Source organism: Pituophis catenifer, unplaced genomic scaffold, assembly GCF_029215685.1.
Source record: "Pituophis catenifer annectens isolate HBS135680 unplaced genomic scaffold, rPitCat1.0.hap2 SCAF_15, whole genome shotgun sequence".
NCBI classification, from domain to species: domain Eukaryota; kingdom Metazoa; phylum Chordata; class Lepidosauria; order Squamata; family Colubridae; genus Pituophis; species Pituophis catenifer.
The window spans coordinates 10,290,885-10,317,870 of NW_027256895.1; positions in this window are offsets into that span (position 1 = coordinate 10,290,885).

The window sequence follows — 26,986 nt, forward strand, 5'->3', positions numbered from 1 at the left end:
TTGCTGAGGTTAAAGCTGCTGCTTCATAATATAACTGTAGGTTTGGAAGTTTAAGACCTCCCCTTTCTGGAACATCTTGCATAATTTTCAATTTCACTCTCGGTTTTTTCTCGTTCCAAACAAACTTATTCACTCCAGTTTGCCAGACTTTCAATTGTTTATCACTTTTAAGCACCGGAATCATTTGAAACAAAAAAAGAAATCTTGGCAAAACGTTCATCTTAACTGCTGCTATTCTCCCAAGTAAAGACAGCTGCAGTTTTTTCCACATCTCCATATCTTTCTGTACAACTCGCCACAATACTTCATAGTTATTTTGAAACAATTTAATATTTGATTCTGCAACCTGAACTCCTAGATATTTAACCTTTGGTACAATCTCAAAACCTGCCTTATTTTGAAGTTCATGTCGTCGATCTTGTGTCATATTTTTAACTATCATCTTAGTTTTTTTCTGATTCAATCTAAAACCTGATACTATACCATAATCTTGTATAATGTCTTTCATCTGGAATATTGATTCCATCGGCTGTGTTAGGGTAACAACCAGATCATCTGCAAATGCCCTTATTCTGTAATCCTCTTGCCTTATCACTATACCTTTCAAGTTATTCGAATCCCGTATTGTGTTCAACAAGACTTCTAATGCTAAAATAAATAACAATGGGGATAACGGACAACCTTGTCTGGTCCCTTTTTCAATATTAAACTCTGATGTCAAACTTCCATTAATAATAATCTGTGCCTTTTGTTCTTGGTAAATTGCTGAGACCGCCTGTATAAATTGGTCTCCAAATCCCATTTTTCTTAAAGTCTTTAGTAGAAAATTCCAATCCACTCTATCAAAGGCCTTCTCCGCATCCAAAAAAACCAGCACTGCAGAGATCTGTTTATTCTTCTCAAGATATTCCAATAAGTCTATAACTTGCCTTACATTATCCTTCATGTATCTGCCTTCTATAAATCCCGCTTGGTCATCGTGAATCACCTCTTGGATTACTGGCATCAGTCTGTTGGCTAATACTTTTGCATAAATTTTATAGTCATTATTTAAAAGAGATATTGGTCTATAATTTTCCGGTTTTTTAGGACCTACTTGTTCTTTTGGTATCAAAGTGATATATGCTAATTTCCATGATGGGGGTATTTTACCCCCTTGTTGTATATTGCAAAATAAATCTCTAAGTTGTTCCACCATTTCTGCTTGTAAAGTTTTATAATATACTGCAGTCAATCCATCTGTTCCAGGAGCTTTAGCTGTTTTCAGTTGTTTAATTGCTGCGATTATTTCCTCAACAGTTATAGGATAGTTCAATCTTTCTTTTTGTTGGCTAGTAATTTTTGAAACTCTTTTCTCTTCTAGATATTTTTCTATAAGTCCATTCTGTATATCATCTTTAGCATATAATTTAGTATAATAATCTACAAAAGCTTCTTTAATCAATTTTTGTTGAGAAATTTCTTTCCCTCCAATATCAATACTCTCAATAGTCCGCAAGCTCTGCTTCTTCCTTAAAGTGTAGGCCAACCATCTTCCCGGTTTATTAGCATTACAAAACGTATTATGTTTCGCATATTGTAAATTTGTTGCAGCTTGCTCCGCCAAGAGCATTTGAAATTGATCTTTCAAAAGTTTTATAGCACCAGATATTCTTTCATCTGTTGGGTTTTTAATGAGTAGCTGTTCCTTATTCTTTATTTCTACTTCCAATTCGGATCTTTTCTTTTGTCGATTCTGTTTGTGTTTAGAATTCATATAGATGAGTACCCCTCTCATATACGCTTTACTCGCATCCCATACAATTTCAATTGGGGTACCCTTATTCAAGTTCATCTCAAAAAATTCTTTCATCTGTTTTTTAAGTTCTGTTATATTTTTTTCATATCTAAACAAATTTTCATTTAGTCTCCATGACCTTCTCTCAATCTTTCCCATCTCAATTTCTATCCATACAGAACTATGATCGGTTAAAGTTCTTGGAAATATCTTTGTTCTTTTTGTTTTAACAAGTAAATCATCTGATAACAAGATAAAATCAATCCTGGAAAAAGATCTATGTCTATCAGAGAAAAAAGTATAGTCCAGTTCTTTTGGGTTATAAATCCTCCAAATATCTTTTAATTCCAAATCTTCTTTCATGTCAAAAAAAGTCTGTGGTAGTCTGAGCCTTACTTTCGCCAAACTCTTTTTATCTAGTTTAGAATCGATTACTCCATTCCAGTCTCCCATTATTAAAATAGATCTGTAATCCCATTGCAATATTTTATTATGTAAAGTCTTATAAAAATGATCCTGTTGTTGGTTCGGAGCATAAATTCCAATCAAAAGAATTTGACCGCTTGCCGTATACAATTCAATTGCGATAAACCTACCACCTCTGCTTCTATGATTTTAGCAGACAATCTTTTATTTACATAGATAACCACACCGTTCTTTTTTTCCAAGGTTGAAGCTATAAAATGTGTTCCTAATTTAGAGTTTATCAAGTATTTATGATCTTGAGTTCGAATATGAGTTTCTTGTAAACAAATTATGTCATTATTAAATTGTCTCAGGTATGTAAATAACTTCTGCCTTTTTTGTGGTGAATTTAGTCCGTTAACATTCCAAGATAAAAGCCTAATTGTCATCTTGACCTTTCTGAAGCGATGAGCTGCCTTGCCTCGCTTCTTCTGAGGTCTTCGGCCTCGCTCCCCCCATGGCTTCACTTTGTGTGGTGCTTTTAGCTCCCCTTTTATGTTGACTTTCTTGTTGTTGTTTTTCTTTTATTTGCTTAGAAATTGCACGAGTTATGCGCTGGTCCTTAACCTCAGGGATCTGAGCTAGATCCAAAGCGGCATCTCTTGTTGACAAAATTGGTGAAGATTCTAACAGGGATTCCTCCATAAAACCTCCTCCTCCAACAGCTCCCTGCATTTCCACTAATTCCATCTGCTTGGACTGTTGTTCCCTCTCATGCTGAGGTTGCTTTTCCTTGTCACTTTTTGTCTCCAACATTGTAGATGTACGTGGGGATGATGATCTTTCTTTAAGAATATTATAATAAAAATATTCCGCCTTCTGAAAAGTATTCAATCGATGGCTCTCTCCATTATATTTAAAGATTATACCAGTTGGGGCATCCCACCGGAATGGTATATCTTGCTTTTGCAATTCATTCACTAGAAACCTATATTCTTTTCGATCTTTTAACATCTTAGGTGGTAATTCCTTGTAGATTCCAATTTGAGCTCCCTCCACTTGCACAGAGGAAAGAAAGGATCTTTGCAAAATATCATTTCTTATTCTTCTGTCAGTAAAATATATCACCACATCTCTGGGCAGTTTTCTTTGTCTAGCCACCCATGAGTTCACTCTGTAAATTTTGTCTATTTTATAAACCACGTCTGCTGGGTCAATTTTTAACAATACAGCCAGGGCATCCGAACAAATCTGTCTCAGATCTTGCCTATCATTCTCTTTTATTCCTCGAAGCCTTATAGCAAATTCCATGGATCGAAACTGTATCATTGTAATTTCATTTTCAACTCTCTGCACTTTATTGTCCACATCAACAATTTTAGAATCAGTATCCTTCATTTTGACATTAACTTCTGATTTAAATTCTTCCAGTTTGGAATCCACTTTGGTAATGGTTTCTGCCAAATCAGAAACCACATTTGACAATTTGTCAGACACCTTGTCATAATTTTCTTTCATTGCCTCTTTAAATTCATTAATTTCTTTCTTCATTTCCTGTTGTGATTTTTGAAATTTATCATCCAGAGCCTGGGTAATAAAATCTTTCAAACTTTGTACATCAAAATCCTTTCCCTCACTCTGCTGACTGGGAGGGGGCTGCTGTTCCGGTTTGTGAGTGGGAGATCCCTCCCCTGCAACCTTTGCTTCCTGTTTCTTTGAAGCCATTCTGCCACGCAAATTAACTTTTCTGAAAAAAGGAAGTCTTTTTTTTTTTTTTCCCTTTGCACCTCCACAAAGTCCTTTAAAAAAGTCCCCCAGATTTGATCAAATTAGAAATTAAGTAAGCTGGAGCAAGCTCAGGTTTATTTTAAAAAGGAATTTTTCTTCCACTCTTCTCTGTTCGCTTGCTACAAGCAATGCTACAATGTAGCTTGTTGAAATAGCTTTGCGAGATCACTCTCCCTTTCAGCTCGTTAACACTGGAGCGGCGCCATTTTTTCAAGCCGTTTCCGCTCGCTCTAACTTTTCCCAAATCAAAAGTTCAAAAACAGGAAAATACTTGCAGTTTCTTGGTTTAGGGGTTGAGGTTGTGTTATAGCAAAGTTATTTTTTAAATGTTTGCTGCAGCCGGCTTGCTCTGACAGACAGAGTCGTCCCACGCCGTCCGGAGTCTCCGCAAGTTAAAAGGGAGCCGCGCCCGTTTCCTCCCCAGTAGCAGACTTCTGGGGGTTCACGGGGGCTCAACCTGCCTCTTGCTTCCCTCTTCTCCTCAAATCCTCAGGATTTTGGAGTTTTCAAGCCGCTCCCCTCACTCGGAGCGGCTCTACAGGCGGCGGGGCTGGCGGTCCTTCAGAAGCGACCGTCTTCGCCGGTGGCTGACAAACCCAGAAGCCAGCTATCCCGACAGAAAATCCGCCTACTCGACTACCAGGGAAACCAAGTTCCCGTTGAAGGCGTGGGCACGTTCCGGGTCACCTACGGCGAGTTCCAGAAAGAGCTACCCCTGACCATCGTCAGCAAGCCCCTTCCGAGTCTACTGGGCATGAAATGGTTCCGAGCCCTCAGCATGGGCTTCACGGGCGTCCACAACATCAACGGATCATCACTGAAAGAAACACTGCTTCACGAGTTTCGGGACGTTTTCGAAGAGACTCTAGGCAAGTACGTGGGGACCCCTATTTCTTTTAATTTGGACCCCAACGTAGCGCCAATTAGACTGAAGGCAAGGCGAGTTCCCTTTGCCTTAAAACCCAAAATCGATGCGGAGTTCGACAAGCTCATTAAGCAAGGGGTGCTAGTTCCTGTAGATCACGCTAAGTGGGAAACCCCAATAGTTACTCCAGTTAAAGCGGATGGCTCAATTAGAATTTGTGCCGACTATAAGTGTTCGATTAACAAGGCGTTGCAGCAGAGCGCCTATCCGGTTCCTATAGTCCACCATCTACTACACTCCCTGGGCCCTGGCAAGCTATTCGCGAAGCTAGACCTTGCGCAGGCGTACCAGCAACTGCCAGTAGATGACGCTACGGCAGAATCACAGACAATTGTAACCCACAGAGGCGCCTTTAAATGCACCAGGCTTCAGTTTGGGGTCAGCATCGCCCCAGGACTTTTTCAAAGTACTATGGAGCGCCTCCTACAAGGCCTCCCAGGCGTTGTCCCGTATTTCAATGACATTTTGATTAGTGGCCAGGACGAAGTGCAGTTGGGCCAAAGGGTTAGACAAGTCCTAACCAGATTCAGAGAAGTGGGACTTAAACTCAAACGAAATAAATGCAGGATAGCAGTGCCATCCGTGGAATTCTTAGGCTACAGAATCGATGGCTCAGGCATTCACCCCACAGAAAGCAAGGTGAGGGCCATCCAAGGCGCGCCCACCCCCAAGTCAAAAGCTGAGCTGCAGGCCTTCCTGGGCCTACTCAATTTCTATACGATGTTTTTGAAACAGAAAGCCACCGTTGCGGAGCCTCTGCACAGGCTCCTTGGAAAAAACGTTCCGTGGGTTTGGGGCAAGCGAGAAGCGACCGCTTTCAATGCAGTAAAGAGACTTTTGTCCGAGGACAGTTTCCTTATTCAGTACAATGCTGAACTGCCTCTGGTGTTAGTCTGTGATGCTTCCCCCTTTGGTGTTGGCGCAGTTTTAGGCCATAGACTGCCGAATGGGTTAGAGGCGCCCATCGCCTATTACTCTCACACTCTGTCTAGTGCTGAAAGGAACTATAGCCAGCTAGATAGGGAGGCACTAGCGGCTGTAGCGGGGATCAAAAAATTTCACGAGTATTTGTTTGGCCGTACTTTTGAACTCATCACAGACCACCAGCCTCTTTTGGGACTTTTGGCTGGAGATAAACCGACCCTGGCGGCCCTCTCCCCCCAGATGACCAGATGGTCCATTTTCTTGGCCGCATATTCGTACAAACTGCTCCACCGGCCGGGCAAAACCTTGGGACATGCTGATGCCCTCAGCCGATGTCCCTTGCCAGAACTATTGGACAACCCGACCCCGGAAGCCCCGGTGCTACTGCTGGACGTTGTTTCCCCAGGCCCCATTTCTTCGAACGAGGTGGCGAGGGTTTCTGCCAGAGATTCTGTTTTGCGCACAGTAATGGGCTGGGTGACGAGGGGTTGGCCTACCAAAGTGGACGGTGGTGACTTCCAATTGTATTTCAACAAAAAAAATGAACTGTCTATGTTGGGGGGTTGTTTGTTGTGGGGTGTCAGGGTGGTCATTCCTTCGCGTTTAAGACACAGGGTTCTAGAAATGCTGCACGAGGGACACCCTGGGGTTGTTCGCATGAAAGGCCTAGCTCGTAGCTATGTTTGGTGGCCACATTTCGACCAAGATGTCACTGAGTGGGTGGGGAAGTGTAGGCCCTGCCAGGAGTCCCGCCCAGATCCTCCCATAGCGCCCGTTCAGGAGTGGGAAAAACCAAAGGGACTGTGGGGGAGGATTCACATAGATTTCGCTGGCCCATTCCATGGCCAGAACTTTCTAATTATTGTCGATGCATATTCTAAGTGGCTCGAAAGTGCCCTAATGCCATCGACCACTTCTGAGGCCGTAATCAAAGTACTCAGAAAACTATTCGCAACACATGGGTTGCCAGACACTCTGGTGTCCGACAATGGGCCCCAATTCATGGCAACTCAATTCGAAGGCTACCTAGCCGAATTAGGCATTAGACATGCACTATCCACTCCTTTTAATCTGGCTTCTAATGGCCTTGCTGAACGATTTGTAAGAATGGCCAAAGAAGCCCTATCCCGACTCGATGCAGGGGACTGACAGGCTAGGATAGACAAGTTCCTAGCAGTACAGCATGCTACCCCGTGCCCCACTTCAGGCCGCAGCCCCGCCGAACTTTTAATGGGCCGAAAGCTATGATGCGTTCTAGACAGACTGCATCCTAATTACTCCTCTGATAGTTTCACCGGGGAAGTGGGAGGACTAAGACACTTCAAAGTAGGATCACTAGTCTTTGCTAGAAGCTACCAATGGGCCATTATGGGTAGAAGGAACCATCGTAGGAATTACCGGTCCAAAGTCATACACAGTAGATATTGGGCATGGTAAAATCTGAAGGAGACATATAGATCAATTATGTAAACGTTTACCAAACGAAACACCATGTCCTAACTACCCAAGTCTTTCCGACACAGCTACCTCAAGCCCGAGTAAGCCGGAATACTTATCTGACAACCCGGAGTTCCAGCGCTGCCCCAGCGAGCCAACACTCCCAGCCAGAGATCGCCACACCTCCGGAGAAATCCAGGAGTTTCCATTGGCAGAGCCGGGAGAGACGGGAGGTCCCTCCAATCGGCTCGACGCCTCACCAACAACTGAACTGCGCAGGTCAACCAGGATTAAGACACACCCTGGTCACCTGCGTGATTTTGTATGTAAATATGTAAATAGATAGAATAAATGCCTTCTGGGAAGGGAGGGGTGTTGTGTATGTATCTATTTTGTGTGGGAAATTCAAATGCATAGTGAATTCTGATTGGTTCTTGGTTGTCTCTGAAAAGTATATAAAGAGAGCTGTTGCCTGTGACTTTTTGCTGAAGTCTCACCCTGAATTAAAGAGCTGTTGTTACTAGCGTGCTTGTGCCTCTCGTTATTCCCTCGCTACAACACATAGAAATAACGTTTTAAAACACTGAATAATTAAATAATGAAAGTCTATAATTTAATACAAATATGTGTATTAATACAAGAACTACATAAACTTGAGGAATGTAACAAATATGATTAATAGCACTATTTGTATTTCTACTAAAATGTATGATACCCAGATGCCACACTGTTCACGCATTGATATGGATATATTGTAAAATAAAATAAAAAACTTGGAAAAAAAGATTTATATTCCGCTTTTCTCTTTCAATATGCCAAATCAACTTTCTGATTCAATTTGGAAAGCTGCTCAGAGGAAGAGAAGGTTTTTGCTTGGCATCAGATTCACTTCCTCTCACTGTGTGTCTTGTACAGAAATAAATTGCAGTATCCTCCAGTTTGAGGCTGTTCATTTGCAGATACAGCTGGCTTTTGGCATCGTCCCTGGAGATGGTGAAACGTCCCTTGACTTTGTCAGAGTAGTAAGTGGAAGGAGATGATCCTGTAGCTATGGCTGTCACCCATTCCAGGCCTTTCTCTGGAGCCTGTCTCACCCAGTGCATTGCATAGCTGCTGAAGGTGAATCCAGAGGCTTGGCAGGAGAGACGGAGGGTCTCCCCAGGTCTTCTCACATCCCCTCCAGACTCCACCAATTGTACTTGAGACTGGACTCCTAAAAACAAAAGCATTTCAATGAAACCTTCTATTTACAAAAAGAGAATATGAAAGGAAATTCTTTAAAGAGGGGAAAAGTACCTTGAAGGAACACTAACAAGGGCACCAAATTCAGCCATGGGATCATTTTTGCTCTCTGTAATGAATGGAGGGAATTGAGAGGAAAGAATTCAGGAAAGTGCAGAAACTTTGTCTGTGTGGGTGTAGCCTGAAAAGAGAAATCAAGTGGATTCTTTAAAGGGGAAATTGTGCCTTGATTTGCATACCGCTTGGAATAAAGGGGTCCTTCAGTGCATTGATCTCACAGTTTATATGTGTTATTTTCATGTAACATGCCACTCTTAATAAAAGTGAAGGCAGACTCATTTTCTTTAAACTATAAAGTCATTGGAGAAACAGCAGGAAAACGAAGACTTGCTAAATTTCAGAAATTATCAAAAATGATTGAAAAGGACAGGCGAAGAAAATGCAATAAAAGTTTTGGAAGGAGATATTTTGAGATAGAACATGAAAAGAAGATCACATCTGAATTCGGGAGTTCCCCCCAACACACACAAACATTTTCTCTCCTTAGTATGTCCCCTTAAATAAACCAACAATAAATGAGTGAAAACCAAATGATGAGGCACCAATTTGTAAGACAATTTGAGTTGAATCAAAGAAAAGACACAAGAGAGAAGAAATTGATGAGGCCTGTGGGATTTTCTTTGCTCATTAGATTGGGTTTTAACTTGGCGGTAGTATTCATTTTATATATTGCTTGTTTGGGGTTGCTATTGTTCAGTTATTCGCTGCTGAGAGTTGATTCACCAAGATGGATAAAAATTGAAATAATAGTAGTACAGATAGACATCTTTGCCACAACATGCCTGATATCATATTGTGTGTGGAGGGTTTTTTTTTGCAATCCCAGGTAATGCACTAATTGGGGAGAAACAGCTGGGGAAAAAATATTGATTTGAATTATACTTAAGTGATTATGGAGGAAGAAATCAATGGTTGAACCAAAAGGAATAGGAGCTCTTTTAGCAATAACCAAACGGCTGCCCAGATACAGGGAATTTTTGAACTTATTAAGACCTGAATATTCTGACTGTGAAAAAACAACAACCACTACCCTACTAGGAACTGCCTGTGTATTCAGATGTTGCCTTAACAGCTCCAAGAGCTCCTTGGTTAGGACTTGAAGTGTTAAGTCCCAGACTGTATTCTACAAAGAATTCTGTTTCCACTACATTAAGCACTAACGGATTAACAGAGTTGGAAGGGACCTTGTAGGTCATCTACTTCCACCCCGCACCCAAGCAGGAGACCCTACACCATTTCTGACAGATGGCAGTCCAGCCTCTTCTTGTAAGCCTCCAGAAATGAAGCTCCCACAATCTCTGAAGCAGTTCCTTTGATTGATTGTTCTCACTGTCAGAAAATTTCTCCTTATTTCTAAGTTGAATCTCACCTTGATCCATCTGTTATTCCTTGTCCGGCCTTCAGTTGCTTTGGAAAATAAATTGACCTTTTTCTCTCTGTGACAGCCCCTCAAGTATTGGAAGACTGCTATCATGTCTCCCCTGGTCCTTCTCTTAACTAGACTAGCCGTGCCCAGATCCTGCAACCGTTCTTCATATGTTTTAGTCTCCAATCTTTCTTGCTCTTCTTTGCAATTTTTGTAGAGTCTCAACATCTTTTTTACAGTGTGGTGACCAAAACTGGATGCAGTACTCTAGGTGTGGTCTTACTAATGCTTTATAGTGTGGAATTAGTACCTCACGTGATCTTGATTGACTCCCTCTGTTAATGCAATTAATGATTGCAATTGGCTTTTTTGGCTGCCGCCACACACTGTTGGCTCATATCTAATTGTCAACTCAGAAATGGCTTCGCAATTAGGAACACATACTGTGTGTGTTTGTGCAGATGTGTGTGTGCATGATAAAATGACCCTTTGTTTAGCTTTCATTTCCAGCAATGGTCTGTAGCATCTTTATACATTCTAGAAACTTCCTCTGGATACAAACGCTGATGATACCTTTTAAAAATTCTGAGCTTCAAGGTGAGGATTATAACCTCCTTAGATGTGAAATTTCCCTGACAGCTTTCAGCGAACTATTATGGAAACAATAATAATAAAAATAATAAAAACCATGTCGGAGAAATGAGACAATATCTAATGACTCTTGTTTTATTCCCTATCCCATCCCCCACCCATAGCAGAGGCCATGGAGTTTCATGTGACAACACTGCCCCCTAGTGTCCAAAGTAAGGAGGGGAGACATCTTCCTTAATATTTCCTCAATATCTATGGCTTTTGGCATTGTCCCTGGAGACGGTGAAGCGGCCTCCACCAACTGTACTTGAGACTGGACTCCTAAAAACAAAAGTGTTTCAATGAAACCTTCTATTTACAAAAAGAGAACATGGAAGGAGATTCTTTAAAGAGGGAAAAAATTACCTTCAATGAGCACTAACAAGGGCAACAAATTCAGCCATGGGATCATTTTTGCTCCCTGTAGTGAATCAAGGAAATTGAGAGGAAAGAATTCAGGGAAGTGTACAAACTTTGTTTGAGTGGGTATAGCCTGAAAATAGAAATCAAGCAGATCCTTTAAAGGGGAAATTTTGCCTTCATTTACATATCACTTCAGATAAAAGGGCCACTCAGTACATTAATCTCACAGTTTTCCTTGTAGTCACCATACATGGGGAACTTTCACAAAAGATTCCAGTCTTAATAAAGTGAAGGCAGACTCATTCTTTTATATATTCTGTAAATTCATAGCAGAAATCGCAGGTTTATATTGGAATAATTAAAACAAGGACTTGCAAAATTTCACCATTTCTCAAGGGTGATTGAAAGGGAGATGCAAGGAACATGCAATTATAATTTTTGAAAGGGCTACACTGGAGACAGAACATGAAGGGAAGATCACATCTATATTCAGTTAAAGCCCTCCACATTTTCTCCCTTTCCATGGCCTTTTGAAAAGGACCCCAAAACCCCAATGCTTGATGAGGCACAATTGGTAAGTCAGAGTTTGAATGAGGGAAAAGAAAGACAGAGAAGATATTCATCTAGAAAAAAATAATTATTTCTACAAATAAATAACTTTATATTCTACAAATAATTTACTTTCCTCTATATTTCGCAAAGCACATCTGCTGCTAAGTCAGACATGGCTTATATTACTCTATGCAGTGAGGGTTGCATGGGCATTTCCCTGGTGGTGCAGTGGTTAGAATGCAGCATTGCACTCTTACTCTGCCCACTGCCAGGAGTTTGATCCTGACTGGCTCAAAGTTGACCTAGTCTTCCATCCTTCCAAGGTTGGTAAAGTGAAGACCCAGATTGTTGGGGGCAATAGGCTTGCTCCCCAAAGTGCTCAGAGAGGTCTGTAAATTCCATGAAGTGCTATATAAATTCTACTGCTATTGCTACTTCATGTATCAATAATCTGTTCTGTGCCACTTTTGTAATCGTTTTTTAGGATAATCAATCTCTTGTTCAACACCAATGATTTGTTTCCTTTGGATGAGTGTGGATTACATTAGGATTAGATTAGAAGGCTCTTTTTGCAAACTACCCAGCCTGGAGAGTTCCTTCTTCTCACCTATGGAAATGTCAACCATCTTCCACACTGCTTCTTAGAAGGTCAGATCTGAGATTCCATATTGTATATGGAGATTTATCTTCCGCTTCACACTTTAAATACACAGATTCAACTTTCTCATTCAATTTGGAAATCTGCTCAGAGGAAGAGAAGGTTTTTGCTTGGCATCAGATTCACTTCCTCTCACTGTGTCTCTTGTACAGAAATAAATTGCAGTATCCTCCAGTTTGAGGTTGTTCATTTGCAGATACAGCTGGCTTTTGGCATCATCCCTGGAGATGGTGAAGCGTCCCTTCACTTTGTCTGGGTAGTAAGTGGAAGGAGATGAGCCTGTACCTATGTAGGCGAGCCATTCCAGGCCTTTCCCTGGAGCCTGTCTCACCCAGCCCATGTTATAGCTGCTGAAGGTGAATCCAGAGGCTTGGCAGGAGAGACGGAGGGACTCTCCAAGTCTTCTCACATCCCCTCCAGATTCCACCAACTGTACTTGAGATTGAACTCCTAAAAGGGAAAGTGTTTCAATGAAATCTTCAATATACAAAAAGAAAAAAAATGAAGTTAATTCTTTAAAGAGGGGAAAAACTACCTTGAAGGAACATCAACAAGGATGCCAAATTCAACCATGGGATCATTTTTGCTCCCTGTAATGAATCAAGGAAATTGAGAGAAAGAATTCAGGAAAGTACAGAAACTTTGTGTGGGTGGGTGTAGCCGAAAGAGAGAAATCAAATGGATCCTTTAAAGGGGAAATTTTGCCTTCATTTACATATCGCTTCAGATAAAAGTGCCCCTCAGTTCATTCATCTCACATTTTTCCTTCTAGTCTCCATACATGGGGGACTTTCACAAAAGATTCCATTCTTAATAATAGTGAAGGCAGTCTCTTTCGATATTTTTTACTGTAAATTCATAGCGGAAATAGCAGGTTTATATTGGAATAATTAAAAGAAAAACTTCCAAAATTTCACTGCTTCCCCAAAATGATTGAAAGGGAGAGGGAAGGAACATGCAATTATACTTCTTGAAAGGGCAGCGCTGGAGAGGGAACCTTAAGGGAGGAGCACATCTATCTTCAGTAAAAGCCCTCCACATTTTCTCCCCTTTCCATGGCCTTTTGATAAGGACCCCAAAAACCCCAATGCCTAATGAGGCACAATTGGTAAGTCAGAGTTGGAACGAGAGAAAAGATAGACCGAGAAGATATTCATCTAATGTACATTAATTACTTCTACAAATAAATAACTTTATATTCTACAAATAATTTAGCTTCCTCTATATTTCACAAGCACATCTGCTGCTTAGTCAGAAAAAGTGCCTTTAAAAGGCTCTGACAATCCCAGCTGAGCCACATGATCATCAGATGCTTTTTATTTTTTACTTTTAAAAGCATTTTTTCAGCCGAAGAAAAAATGCTTTTAAAAGTAAAAAATAAAATCAAAAAGCCTCTGATGATCACGCAGCTCAGCTGGGCATGGGGGGAGGGGGCAAGGATTAAACAATATTGTGATTGGCATAGAAGTAATGTATTAAAACACTGAATAATTAAATAATGAAAGTCTATAATTTAATACAAATATGTGTATTAATACTAGAACTACATAAACTTGAGGAATGTAACAAATATGATTAATAGCACTATTTGTATTTCTACTAAAATGTATGATACCCAGATGCCACACTGTTCACTCATTGATATGGATATATTGTAAAATAAAATAAAAAACTTGGAAAAAAAGATTTATATTCCGCTTTTCTCTTTCAATATGCCAAATCAACTTTCTGATTCAATTTGGACAGCTGCTCAGAGGAAGAGAAGGTTTTTGCTTGGCATCAGATTCACTTCCTCTCACTGTGTCTCTTGTACAGAAATAAATTGCAGTATCCTCCAGTTTGAGGCTGTTCATTTGCAGATACAGCTGGCTTTTGGCATCGTCCCTGGAGATGGTGAAGCGTCCCTTCACTTTGTCTGAGTAGTAAGTGGAAGGAGATGAGCCTGTACCTATGGCTGTCACCCATTCCAGGCCTTTCCCTGGAGCCTGTCTCACCCAGCTCATCGGATAGCTGCTGAAGGTGAATCCAGAGGCTTGGCAGGAGAGACGGAGGGACTCCCCAGGTCCTCTCACATCCCCTCCAGACTCCACCAATTGTACTTGAGACTGGACTCCTAAAAACAAAAGCATTTCAATGAAACATTCTATTTACAAAAAGAGAATATGGAAGGAAATTCTTTAAAGAGGGGAAAAGTACCTTGAAGGAACACTAACAAGGGCACCAAATTCAGCCATGGGATCATTTTCGCTCCCTGTAATGAATGGAGGGAATTGAGAGGAAAGAATTCAGGAAAGTGCACAAACTTTGTGTTGTTGGGTGTAGCCTGAAAAGGGAAACCACACAGCTCCTTTAAAGAGGAAATTGTGCCTTGATTTGCATATCGCTTGGGATAAAAGGGTCCTTCAGTGAATTGATCTCACAGTTTTTATGGCAGATGTTCACATAACATGCCACTCTTAATAAAAGTGAAGGCAGACTCCTTTTCTTTAAACTATAAAGTCATTGGTGAAACAGCAGGTTTATATAAGAGTAATTAAGGAAAACAAAGACTTGCTAAATTTCACTAATTCTCAGAAATGATGCGAGGAACGTGCAATAAAAGTTTTGGAAAGAGATATTTTGAGATTGAACATGAAAAGAAGATCACATCTGGATTCGGGAGGTTTCCCCCCCCCCATAATTTCTCTCCTTAGTATGAATAATATTCTCTCCCTTGAATAAACCAACAATAAGTGAGTGCAAACCAAATGATGAGGCACCAATTTTTAAGACAATTTGACCTTTATACATTCTAGAAACTTCCCCTGGATACAAACATTTTATCACATCATTTTATCACATCATTTTATCAAAAATTCTGAGCTTCATGGTGAGGATTATAACCTCCTTAGATGTGAAATTTTCCTCAGAGCTTTCAGTGAACTATTATGTAAACAATAATTAAAAAAAAAACATGTCTGAGAAATGAGACCATATCTAATGACCCTTGTTTTATTCCCTATCCCATCCCCCACCCAATGCAGAGGCCATGGAGTTTCGTGTGACAACACTGCCCCCTGGTGTCCAAAGTGAGGAGGGGGAAACATCTTCCTTAATATTTTCTCAAGATCTATATGGCAGTTTGGATATTTAGAAAGATTATCCAATTATAGTTTCAGTTCCTGCTTTCTACCATGATAGTAACGGACTATTTTTAATTCCAGTTTGTTTCTAAAATCATTCCACATTATAAACAGCAAAGGTAAAACTGGAGTTTTCAAGCTATGTTTTTTTTTTTCAACTTTTGATTTTCTTCCAACAAACTCTCTAATTGGTTTCCCAGAACAAAAGAGCCCAAAATTCTCTCTGGATTTTGATGAATCCTCATTCATTAATCCATTGTTCTGGGCTGAAAGAAGTTGAGGAGCTGCTCTGAAGAAAGGAAGGTCCTTGCATGGCTTCAGAATCGGAATACAGAACAGAATAACAGAATAACAGAGTTGGAAGGGACCTTGGAGGTCTTCTAGTCCAACCCCCTACCCAGGCAGGAAACCCTACACCACTTCAGACAAATGGTTATCCAACATCTTCTTAAAAATTTCCAGTGTTGGGGCATTCACAACTTCTGCAGGCAAGTTGTTCCACTTATTAATTGTTCTAACTGTCAGGAAATTTCTCCTTAGTTCTAAATTGCTTCTCCCTTTGTTTAGTTTCCACCCGTTGCTTCTCGTTCTACCCTCAGGTGCTTTGGAGAATAATTTGACTCCCTCTTCTTTGTGGCAATCCCTGAGATATTGGAACACTGCTATCATGTCTCCCCTAGTCCTTCTTTTCATTAAACTAGACATACCCAGTTCCTGCAACAGTTCATCGTATGTTTTAGCCTCCAGTCCCCTAATCATCTTTGTTGCTCTTCTCTGCACTCTTCTCTGCACTCTTTCTAGAGTCTCCCCTCACTTCCCCTCACTGTGTATCAGGATCCACACCCATTTGCACCACTCATGGGACCCTGATGACACAGATAAGCCTCTCAGGTTTCCTTAACAACTTGCTAAAAGGATGTAAATGTCCAGCTGTCTGCAAGGAGGATAAATCCTTCCGTTCCCTACCAGCAAGTCAGAGCTGAAAAGCTTCTTGGATGAGAAGCGAAACATCTTCAAAGAAAAATCAGAAAGTCTTGAAAAAAACAGCTTTGGGATTCTCATCCAAGAAGCTTCTTCAGTTCTGATCGAACGGTGGAGGACGGAAGGATTTATCCTCCTTGCAGTCATCTGGTCGTTGGCACTCTTTCTGAGAGTTGCTGGGGCTACTTGGAGGTTGATCTGTGCCTCAGGCTCACCTGAATAGTGCAAATGGGTGTGGAACCTTCTTGGAACTGCTACAAGGACTACTTTGTAAACAGGAGATAGGTGGTGTGGTATTCCTTCCCTGCTTACCCCCACCCCCACCCCCAGTGAGAGAGAGCTGTTCTGTCTAAATGTAGATGGCCTCTTTGACTCCCTCTTTCAAACCAGCTATTCTCTCTGTCCAGAATATGGGCTTTTCTGTCTTCAAAAGAGTGACCCTTGTCAAATGGACTGCTGAATCTTGTCCTGATGGGTTGGTCCTCCTATGTTGTGCCATTTTGAAGTAGTTGTTACATTCCTACTGATACTTGTTTTATTCCGTACCCCAGGGATCAGCAACCTGAGGCACTGGAGCTGCATGTGGCTCTTTCACCCCTCTTCTGCGGCTCCCTGTCACTCAAAATATGCGTCACAAGCACCAATGAGCGACACCTCCCGGCACACAATATATTGAGATTTTCAACCCCAAGATCCAAGAAAAGAAAAGTTTCAGAAGAAAACAGAATGTTTAATTCAACTACATATGCTAGTTTTGTGGCTGCTCAAGAAATAGTCAGGCACAGGAAGGGTTTTGTGGCTCCTGGTGTTTTCTTTTCTGTGGGAAATGGGTCCAAATGGCTCTTTGAGTGTTTAAGGTTGCAGACCCCTGCCTGACCCCATCCCTAGCCATGCAATGTCATGAGACAACATAGCCCCTGGTGACAAACGTGAGGAGTGGAGGCACCTTTCTACTTCTCCAAGGTAACTCTGTCAGAGGAGATATTTTCGAAATATGTGATATTTAGAAGGATTATCCTTAAGCTCCATTTCTATCCTTCTGCCATGATACTAAAGGACTAATTTCCCATTCTAGGATTTCCCGAAGCCAAATCATCTTGTAAACAGGGAAGGTAAAAATTGGAATTTTCCAGCCATTTTCATCATTTTTCATTTTGTTCCAGCAAACTCTCTCATTGGATACCTAAAACAAGAGATTCCTAAAGGTCTCAATATACGGTGATCGATCCTCATTGACTGATCTAGGATCTCAGGCAGAGTCAGGTTTCAGAGCTGCTTTGAAAAACATGGGTTATTTTCTTGTATGGTTTTAGATCTACTTCCTTTCACTGTGTATGTTCTACAGTAATACAAGACTGCAGGGGTGAAATCTGACTTTCCTTACCAGTTCGGAAACGCATGGGCTGCGCGTCACATGCATGTACATACCTTCTGTTCATGCACAAAACCTTCTGCACATGCACAGAAGGTAAAAAAAAAATACTTCCTGGTTAAAACCAGGAAGTAATGACACCCGGGCGGCGATCGCTACCGGATCGCCAAACCACAGGTGGCTCACTGGCTAAGACATTGAGCTTGTCGATCAGAAATGGTGGTTCAAATCCTTAGTACAGGTCAGTTGGACTAGATGACCTCCAATGTCCCTTCCACCTCTGTTACTAAAAGGTAACTGGACTTTCTTCTTTTTTTTTCACAGGGAAAAATTGCTACTGGATCAGGCGATCCGGTACGATCTGGGAGCATTTCACCCCTGCACTATGTCTTCAGTTTTGAGGTTCATTTGCAGATACAGCTGGCTTTTGGCATTGTCCCTGGAGATGGTGAAGTTTCAGAGCTGCTTTGAAAAACTATGGGGTTGGGGTTTGTTTGTTTGTTCGTTTGCTGTTGGTTTTTTTGATATGGTTTTAGATCCAGTTCCTTTCACTGTGTATTTCACACAGTAATAGACTGCTGTGTCTTCAGCTGTTCATTTGCAGATGCAGCTGGCTTTTGGCATCGTCCCTGGAGATGGTGAAACGTCCTTTCACTTTGTCTGAGTAGAAAGTGGAAGGAGACGAATTTGTATCTATTATGGCCACCCATTCCAGACTTTTTTCTGGATATTGTCTCACTCAGAGCATCCAGTAGCTGCTGTAGATGAATCCAGAGGCTTGGCAGGAGAGATTGAGGGACCCTTCAGGTCTTCCCACATCCCCTCCACACTCCACCAACTCTACTTGAGATTGGACTCCTAAAAACAAAAGGGTTTCACTGTAATATTCTATATACAAAAAGAGAAAAGGGAAATAAATTCTTTCAAGAGGGAATATTACCCTTAAGGAGCACTAGCCAATACAACAAATTCAGCCACGAGATCATTTTCCCTCTCTTTAATGAATGGAGGAAATTTATAGAAAAGGATTGAGGAATGTGCCCAACCTTTGTGTGGGTGTGTTTAGTCTGAAAAGGGAAACGATGCAGATCCTTTAAAGGGGAACTTGGGCCCTGGTTTTACATATTGATTGGGATAAAAGCGATGTTTTGGACAGACTTTACATGTGAGATTTCCAAATAATTTCACTAGTCCTAAGAAAACTCAAGCCAGATATACTTTGTTCTTCTTTAACTGTGGGTACAGAGGAGAAAGGGAAGATTTATTTTAGAGTAAGTAAAATAAAGACTTGAATATTTTCACCTCTCCTCAAAACTGAGTCAGAGCTGAGTTCCATATTGTATATGGAGATTTATGTGACTTCCGGTTGACGTTGCAGCGAGATAGGACACAAGGAGCAGGTCTCTGCGCTCCCGTGCAGAGTTGTTACCATTGGTGGGCTCCAAAAGGAGCCAAAGCCACCCTGTAGGGGTGGCAAAGCAAACAGGGGTGCCTTGTGAGACCACAGAGATTTGCAACTCTCCTGCTGGACCCTGGGTTTTTTTTTCCCTCTCAGCTATGATGAGGAGAAGAAGCAGCCTAAAGATGACTGCCATGAAGCTGGGGCAGCCGCAGAATACCTAAAACTGGTGCTGGAATGGACTTAGTGAATAGCGTCTGGAACTGGGTGAGAGGATTCTTTCTTGTTTAAAACCTAACCCCAAAAGGAAATAATCCAGACTCACAACTATTTGCTAAAACAATAACTAAACACTTTGAGAAAAACTTCAGAATTGAAAGAAATGAATTAAGGGGAGAAAAGCAAAACAAAACAAAACAAAACAAAAACCCTGTTTAAAATACAGAAAATTAGACTTTTAAACTGAGCAGGCATTGTTCTGGAAAGGCATTTTAAAAATACTACAACCATTTACCTAAAAAAACTAACATTGTTTCTATATTTTGACTTACTAAACTTGTTAACATTGAAATCTAACCTGAGAGTGCCATCTGCTAATAAAAGGAAAGTATAACATATTCTTAAATCCTGGAAAATTTTGACAAAGATATGTTTTATGCATCTACGTCATGACTGCTGGAGATTTAAATATGAGAATAAGGAAGATTTTTTTCATTAAAGAGACCCCTGAATGCTATGAAACAAGATTGAACATATAAAGAGGATTTAAGGAGGTTCTGAAAAGCTTTTGGGATTATCTAAAGGAACAGATTGATCAACTATGGAATACAAAAATTGTGAATATTGAATTGGAGTTTGGGAAGAAATGGGCTCAATGTTTCAAAACATTAAGGACATTCTGATACGAAACCACAAGGAGATTAAGAGCTTAATACATGGCATGGATGAAAAACTGGGAAATATTATACAAAGAACAATGAGTGAGCACGATGCCCAGGGAAAGGAGGAGCCAATTAAAAGAGCACATGAAAAAGCAGAATAGATTAAACAACAAACAAAACAAGATGACAAAAAGGAGACAATATCAAAAAAAAATGACTGATGAAATAAACCAAGGGGAAAACATTTTAAGCGATTTAAAAAGGTAAACTGAGATATAGGAAGACAGTTTTGAAAGGGAGACAGGGGCAGAGGTAGATATTTGGGAAGCTAGACAATGGAAAAGGGCAGAGATGGGAGAAATATTTAAAATGAATTGTCAGAACATAGATGCAGATAGGGATAAAGATCCAAGAGAGGAATATGGGAGGCAAGCTAAAAAAACAAACTATTAAAGCTTTAAAATGGGTAAGAGTTGATGGATAGAAAGGACTTGTTCTTAAATGTAATGGTGGCATGATTAAAAGTTAAAATAGGGATAGAAATAAGAGGGATGGGGAATATTAGTATACACATTTTTAAACAATAAAATGAAAGTAATAATAAGAGGGAAGATTAGAAACTGAATGATGGTATTATTATGTATTTTTAAATAATATTGTGATTGATATTGGAATAAAGTATTGAAACATTGAACAATTAAATGATGAAAGTTTATACTTTAATACAAAGATGTATATTAACAGTAGAACTACATAAGCCTGAGGAATGTAATAAATATGATTAATATCACTATTTTTATTTGTACTAAAACGTACATGTAGATAGGGATAAAGATCCAAGAGAGGAATATTGGAGGAAAGTTTAAAACTGAACAATTAAAGCTATAAAGCGGGTGAGAGATGGAAGATAGAAAGGACTTGTTCTTAAATATAATGGTGCCATGATTAAAAGTTAAAATAGGGATAGAAGTAAGAGAAATGGGGAATATTAGTATACACATTTTTAAACAATAAGATAAAAGTAATAATAAGAGGGAAGATTAGAAACTGAATGATGCTATTATGTATGCTTAAACAATATTGTGATTGGCATAGAAATAACGTATTAAAACACTGAATAATTAAATAATGGAAGTCTATAATTTAATACAAATATGTGTATTAATACTAGAACTACATAAACTTGAGGAATGTAACAAATATGATTAATAGCACTATTTGTATTTCTACTAAAATGTATGATACCCAGATTCCACACTGTTCACACATTGATATGGATATTTTGTAAAACAAAATAAAAAACTTGGAAAAAAAGATTTATATTCCGCTTTTCTCTTTCAATATGCCAAATCAACTTTCTGATTCAATTTGGAAAGCTGCTCAGAGGAAGAGAAGGTTTTTGCTTGGCATCAGATTCACTTCCTCTCACTGTGTCTCTCGTACAGAAATAAATTGCAGTATCCTCCAGTTTGAGGCTGTTCATTTGCAGATACAGCTGGCTTTTGGCATCGTCCCTGGAGATGGTGAAGCGTCCCTTGACTTTGTCAGAGTAGTAAGTGGAAGGAGATGATCCTGTACCTATGGCTGTCACCCATTCCAGGCCTTTCCCTGGAGCCTGTCTCACCCAGTGCATATAATAGCTGCTGAAGGTGAATCCAGAGGCTTGGCAGGAGAGACGGAGGGACTCCCCAGGTCCTCTCACATCCCCTCCAGACTCCACCAATTGTACTTGAGACTGGACTCCTAAAAACAAAAGTGTTTCAATGAAACCTTCTATTTACAAAGAGAGAATATGGAAGTAAATTCTTTAAAGAGGGAAAAAATACCTTGAAGGAACACTAACAAGGGCACCAAATTCAGCCATGGGATCATTTTTGCTTCCTGTAAGGAATGGAGAGAATTGAGAGGAAAGAATTCAGGAAAGTGCAGAAACTTTGTGTGGGTGGGTGTAGCCTGAAATGGGAAACCAAGTGGTTCCTTTAAAGGGGAAATTTTGCATTTTCATTTACATATCGCTTGGGATATAAGGGCCCCTCAGTGCATTAATCTAACAGTTCACCTTTTATATGTCTTATTTTCACAGAACATGCCACTCTTAATAAAAGTGAAGGCAGACTCCTCTTCTTTAAACTATAAAAGTCATTGGCCAAACAGTGGGTTTATATTAGAGTAATTAAGGAAAACGAAGACTTGCTAAATTTCAGAAATTCTCAAAAGTTTTGGAAGGAGATATTTTGAGATAGAACATGAAAAGAAGATCACATCTGAATTCGGGAGGGTTTTTTATCCCCACATTTTCTCTCCTTAGTATGTCCCCTTCAATAAACTCATAATAAGTGAGTGCAAACCAAATGATGAGGCACCAATTTGTAAGACAATTTGAGTTCAATCAAAGAAAAGACACACAGAGAAGAAATTGATCAATCCTGTGGGATGTTCTTTGCTCATTAGATTGGGTTTTAACTTGGCGGTAGTTTTCATTTTATCTATTGCTTGTTTGGGATTGCAATTGATCAGTTATTCGTTGCCGAGAGTTGATTCACCGAGATGGATAAAAATTGAAATAATGGTAGGACAGATAGACATCTGGGCCACAAGATACCTGATATCATATTGTGTGTGCAGGGAGGTTGGGGATTGCAATATGAGGTGATGCACAAATTGAGGAGAAACAGCTGGAAAAAAAATATTTATTTATTTATTTATTTATTTATTTATTAAATTTTTATACCGCCCCCTCTCCCGAAGGACTCGGGGCGGTGAACAGCCAAAATTAAAAACACACAATACAAATATTAAAATGCATTAAAACAAAATTAAATTATCTTAGGCTTCTCCAATTTAAAACCCCGTTACCCATAAAATTCACCAATTAAAAATTTTTTAACCCAGCCCGGCTTGCTGAAATAAAAAAGTCTTCAGGGCCCGGCGGAAGGTCCGGAGATCCGGGATTAGTCGTATCCCTGGGGGCAGCTCATTCAAATATTGATTTGCAAATTGAAGTTAAGCGATTATGAAGGAAGAAATCAATGGCTGAACCAATAGTAATAGGAGCCCTTAGAGCAAAAACCAGATACATGGAATTTTTGAACTTATTAAGACCTGAATATTCTGACTTTGCAAAAAAAACCACCCTATTAGGAAGTCCCTGTATATTCAAATGCTGTCTTAACTGCTCTTAACTCCTTGGTTAGGACTTGAAGTGTTAAGTTTTTACCTGTCCCAGACTGTATTTTACAAATAATTCAGTTTCCACTACGTTAAGCACTAACGGATTAACAGAATAGGAAGGAACCTTTTAAGTCATCTACTTCAACCCCCCACCCAAGCAGGAGACCCTACACCATTTCTGACATATGGCAGTCCAGTCTCTTCTTGAAAGCCTCCAGTGATAAAGCTCCCACAACTTCTGCAGCTGTTCCATTGGCTGATTGTTCTCACTGTCAGAAAATTTCTCCTTATTTCTCAGTTGAATCTCTCCTTGTTCAGTTTCCATCCATAATTCCTGGTCTGCCCTTCAGGTGCTTTGGAAAATAGGTTGACCACCTGATCTCTGTTACAGCCCCCCAATTGCTGGAAGACTGCAATCAGTTCTCCCCTGGTCCTTCTGTTCACTAGGCCAGCCATGCCCAGTTCCTGCAACATATTTTAGTCTACAATCCCCTAAGCGTCTGTGTTGCTCTTCTCTGCACACTTTCTAGAGTCCAAACATCTTTTTTACAGTGTGGTGACCAAAACTGGATTCAGTACTCTAGGGGTGGTCTTACTACGGCTTTATAAAGTGATATTAGTACCTCCTGTGATCTTGATTGAATCCCTCTGTTAATGCAATTAAGGATTGCAATTGGCTTTTTTGGCTGCCGCCACACACTGTTGGCTCATATTTAATTGTCAACTCAGACATGGCTTCACAATGAGGAATATACACTCTCTGTGTGTGTTTATGTGTGCGTGTGTGCCAGGGGTGGGTTCTAATTTTTTTTTACTACCGGTTCTGTAGGCGTGGCTTATTTTGTGGGTGTGGCTTGATGGTCATATAACAATTCTTTAGGATTTAGCAGAGGTACTGGTCTACCAGGCTTCTAACTGCTTGCAGAGCTGTACCGGTCCACTCATTTATTTTGGAGGCACTGGTTTACCCATTTGTTTTTGCAGGCACCGGTCTACTCATTTGTTTTTGGAGGCTCCAGTCTACCACTACACTGCCTTTTAACACTGATCTGCCGTAGGGCGGCCCTTTGAAGCCCCGCGGCAAGAGTTTAAACATTTTTTTTCCTTCTAGCCGATCAGCTGGGACTCAGGAGGCAGAAATAGATTGGGGGTGGGGCCAAATAAAAGGTAAAAATAACATGGGGCGGGGCAGGGGAGGCGGGGGGGCAGAACCGGTTCGGTGACATCATATCATCACCTCTACCGGCTCTGCGGAATGGGGTGGAACCGGGAGGAACCCACCACTGGTGTGTGTGTGCACATGATATAATGTCCCTTCATGTACTTTTCATTTTCAGCAAAGGTCTGTAGCACCTTTGTACATTCTAGAAACTTTCTCTGGATACAAACACTGATGATCCATCATTTTATCTAAAATTCCGAGCTTTCAGGTAAGGATTATAATGTGAAATTTACCTCAGAGCTTTCAGTGAACTATTATGGAAACAATGATTAAAAAATCATATCCCAGAAATGAGACCATATCTAATCACACTTCTTTTATTCCCTATCCCATCCCCCATCCACTACAGAGGCCACGGAGTTTCATGTGGCAAGGCTGCCCTCTCGTGTCCAAAGTGAGGAGGGGAGACATCTTCCTTAATATTTCTTCAATATCTACATGAGAGTTTGGATATTTAGAAAGATTATCCTAGCTTTATTTCCTGTTTTCTACCAGGATCATACTTTGAATTCCAGTTAATCTAAAACAGATTAATGATAAAAAGCCATTTTTTTACAAACTACCCAGTTTGTTCCACAGCCTGGAGAGTTCCTTCTTCTCACCTATCAAAATGTCAATCATCTCCCTCACAGCTTCTTAGAAGATCAGATCTGAGGTTCCATATTGTATATGGAGATTTATGTTCCTCTTCTCACTTTAAATACACAGATTCAACTTTCTGATTCAATTTGGACAGCTGCTCAGAGGAAGAGAAGGTTTTTGCTTGGCATCAGATTCACTTCCTCTCACTGTGCATCTGGTACAGTAATAGAGAGCTGTGTCCTCCAGTTTGAGGCTGTTCATTTGCAGATACATCTGGCTTTTGGCATCGTCCCTGGTGATGGTGAAGCGTCCCTTGACTTTGTCTGAGTAGTAAATTGGAGTGGAACTTGTATGTATGAAGGCCACCCATTCCAGGCCTTTCCCTGGAGCCTGTCTCACCCAGCTCATCGCATAGTCACTGAAGGTGAATCCAGAGGCTTGGCAGGTGAGACGGAGGGACTCCTCAGGTCTTCTCACATCCCCTCCAGACTCCACCAACTGAACTTGAGATTGAACTCCTAAAAGGGAAAGTGTTTCAATGAAATCTTCAATATAGAAAAAGAGATTATGGATGGAAATTCTTTAAAGAGGGAAAAAAAATACCTTGAATGAACACTAACAAGGACACCAAATTCAGCCATGGCATCATTTTCGCTCCCTGTAATGAATGGAGGGAATTGAGAGGAAAGAATTCAGGAAAGAGCACAAACTTTGTGTTGTTGGGTGTAGCATGAAAAGGGAAACCAAGCGGCTCCTTTAAAGAGGAAATAGTGCCTTGATTTGCATATCGCTTGGGATAAAAGGGTCCTTCAGTGAATTGATCTCACAGTTTATATGGCTGATTTTCACATAACATGCCACTCTTAATAAAAATGAAGGCAGACTCCTTTTCTTTAAACTATAAAGTCATTGGAGAAACAGCAGGAAAATGAAGACTTGCTAAATTTCAGAAATTCTCAGAAATAATTCAAAAGGACAGGTGAGGAACATGCAATAAAAGTTTTGGAAGGAGATATTTTGAGATAGAACATGAAAAGAAGATCACATCTGAATTCGGGAGGTTTCCTTCCCCTCCCCCCCCATTTTCTCTCCTTAGTATGTCCCCTTGAATAAACCAACAATAAGTGAGTGCACACCGAATGATGAGGCACCATTTTTAAGACAATTTAACCTTTATACATTCTAGAAACTTCCCCTGGATACAAACACTGATGACACATCATTTTATCAAAAATTCTGAGCTTCATGGTGAGGATTATAACCTCCTTAGATGTGAAATTTTCCTCAGAGTTTTCAGTGAACTATTTTTGAAAAAAATAATAAAAAAATCATGTCTCAGAAATGAGACCATATCTAATGACCCTTGTTTTATTCCCTATCCCATCCTCCACCCAGTGCAGAGGCCATGGAGTTTCATGTGACAACACTGCCCCCTGGTGTCCAAAGTGAGGAGGGGGAAACATCTTCCTTAATATTTTCTCAAGATCTATATGGCAGTTTGGATATTTAGAAAGATTATCCAATTATAGTTTCAGTTCCTGCTTTCTACCATGATAGTAACAGACTATTTTTAATTCCAGTTTGTTTCTCACATCATTTCCTCATTATAAACAGCAAAGGTAAAACTGGAGTTTTCAAGCTATTTTTTATTCAACTTTTGATTTTCTTCCAACAAATTCTCTAATTGGTTTCCCAGAACAAAAGAGTCCAAAATTCTCTCTGGATTTTGATGAATCCTCCTTCACTAATCCATTGTTTTGGGCTGAAACAAGTTGAAGAGCTGCTCTGAAGAAAGGAAGCTCCTTGCATGGCTTCAGAATCGGAATACAGAACAGAATAACAGAGTTGGAAGGGACCTTGGAGGTCTTCTAGTCCAACCCCCTACCCAGGCAGGAAATCCTACACCACTTCAGACAAATGGTTATCCAACATCTTCTTAAAAATTTCCAGTGTTGGGGCATTCACAACTTCTGCAGGCAAGTTGTTCCACTTATTAATTGTTCTAACTGTCAGAAAATTTCTCCTTAGTTCTAAATTGCTTCTCTCCTTGATTAGTTTCCACCCGTTGCTTCTTGTCCTACCCTCAGGTGCTTTGAAGAATAATTTGACTCCCTCTTCTTTTTGTGGCA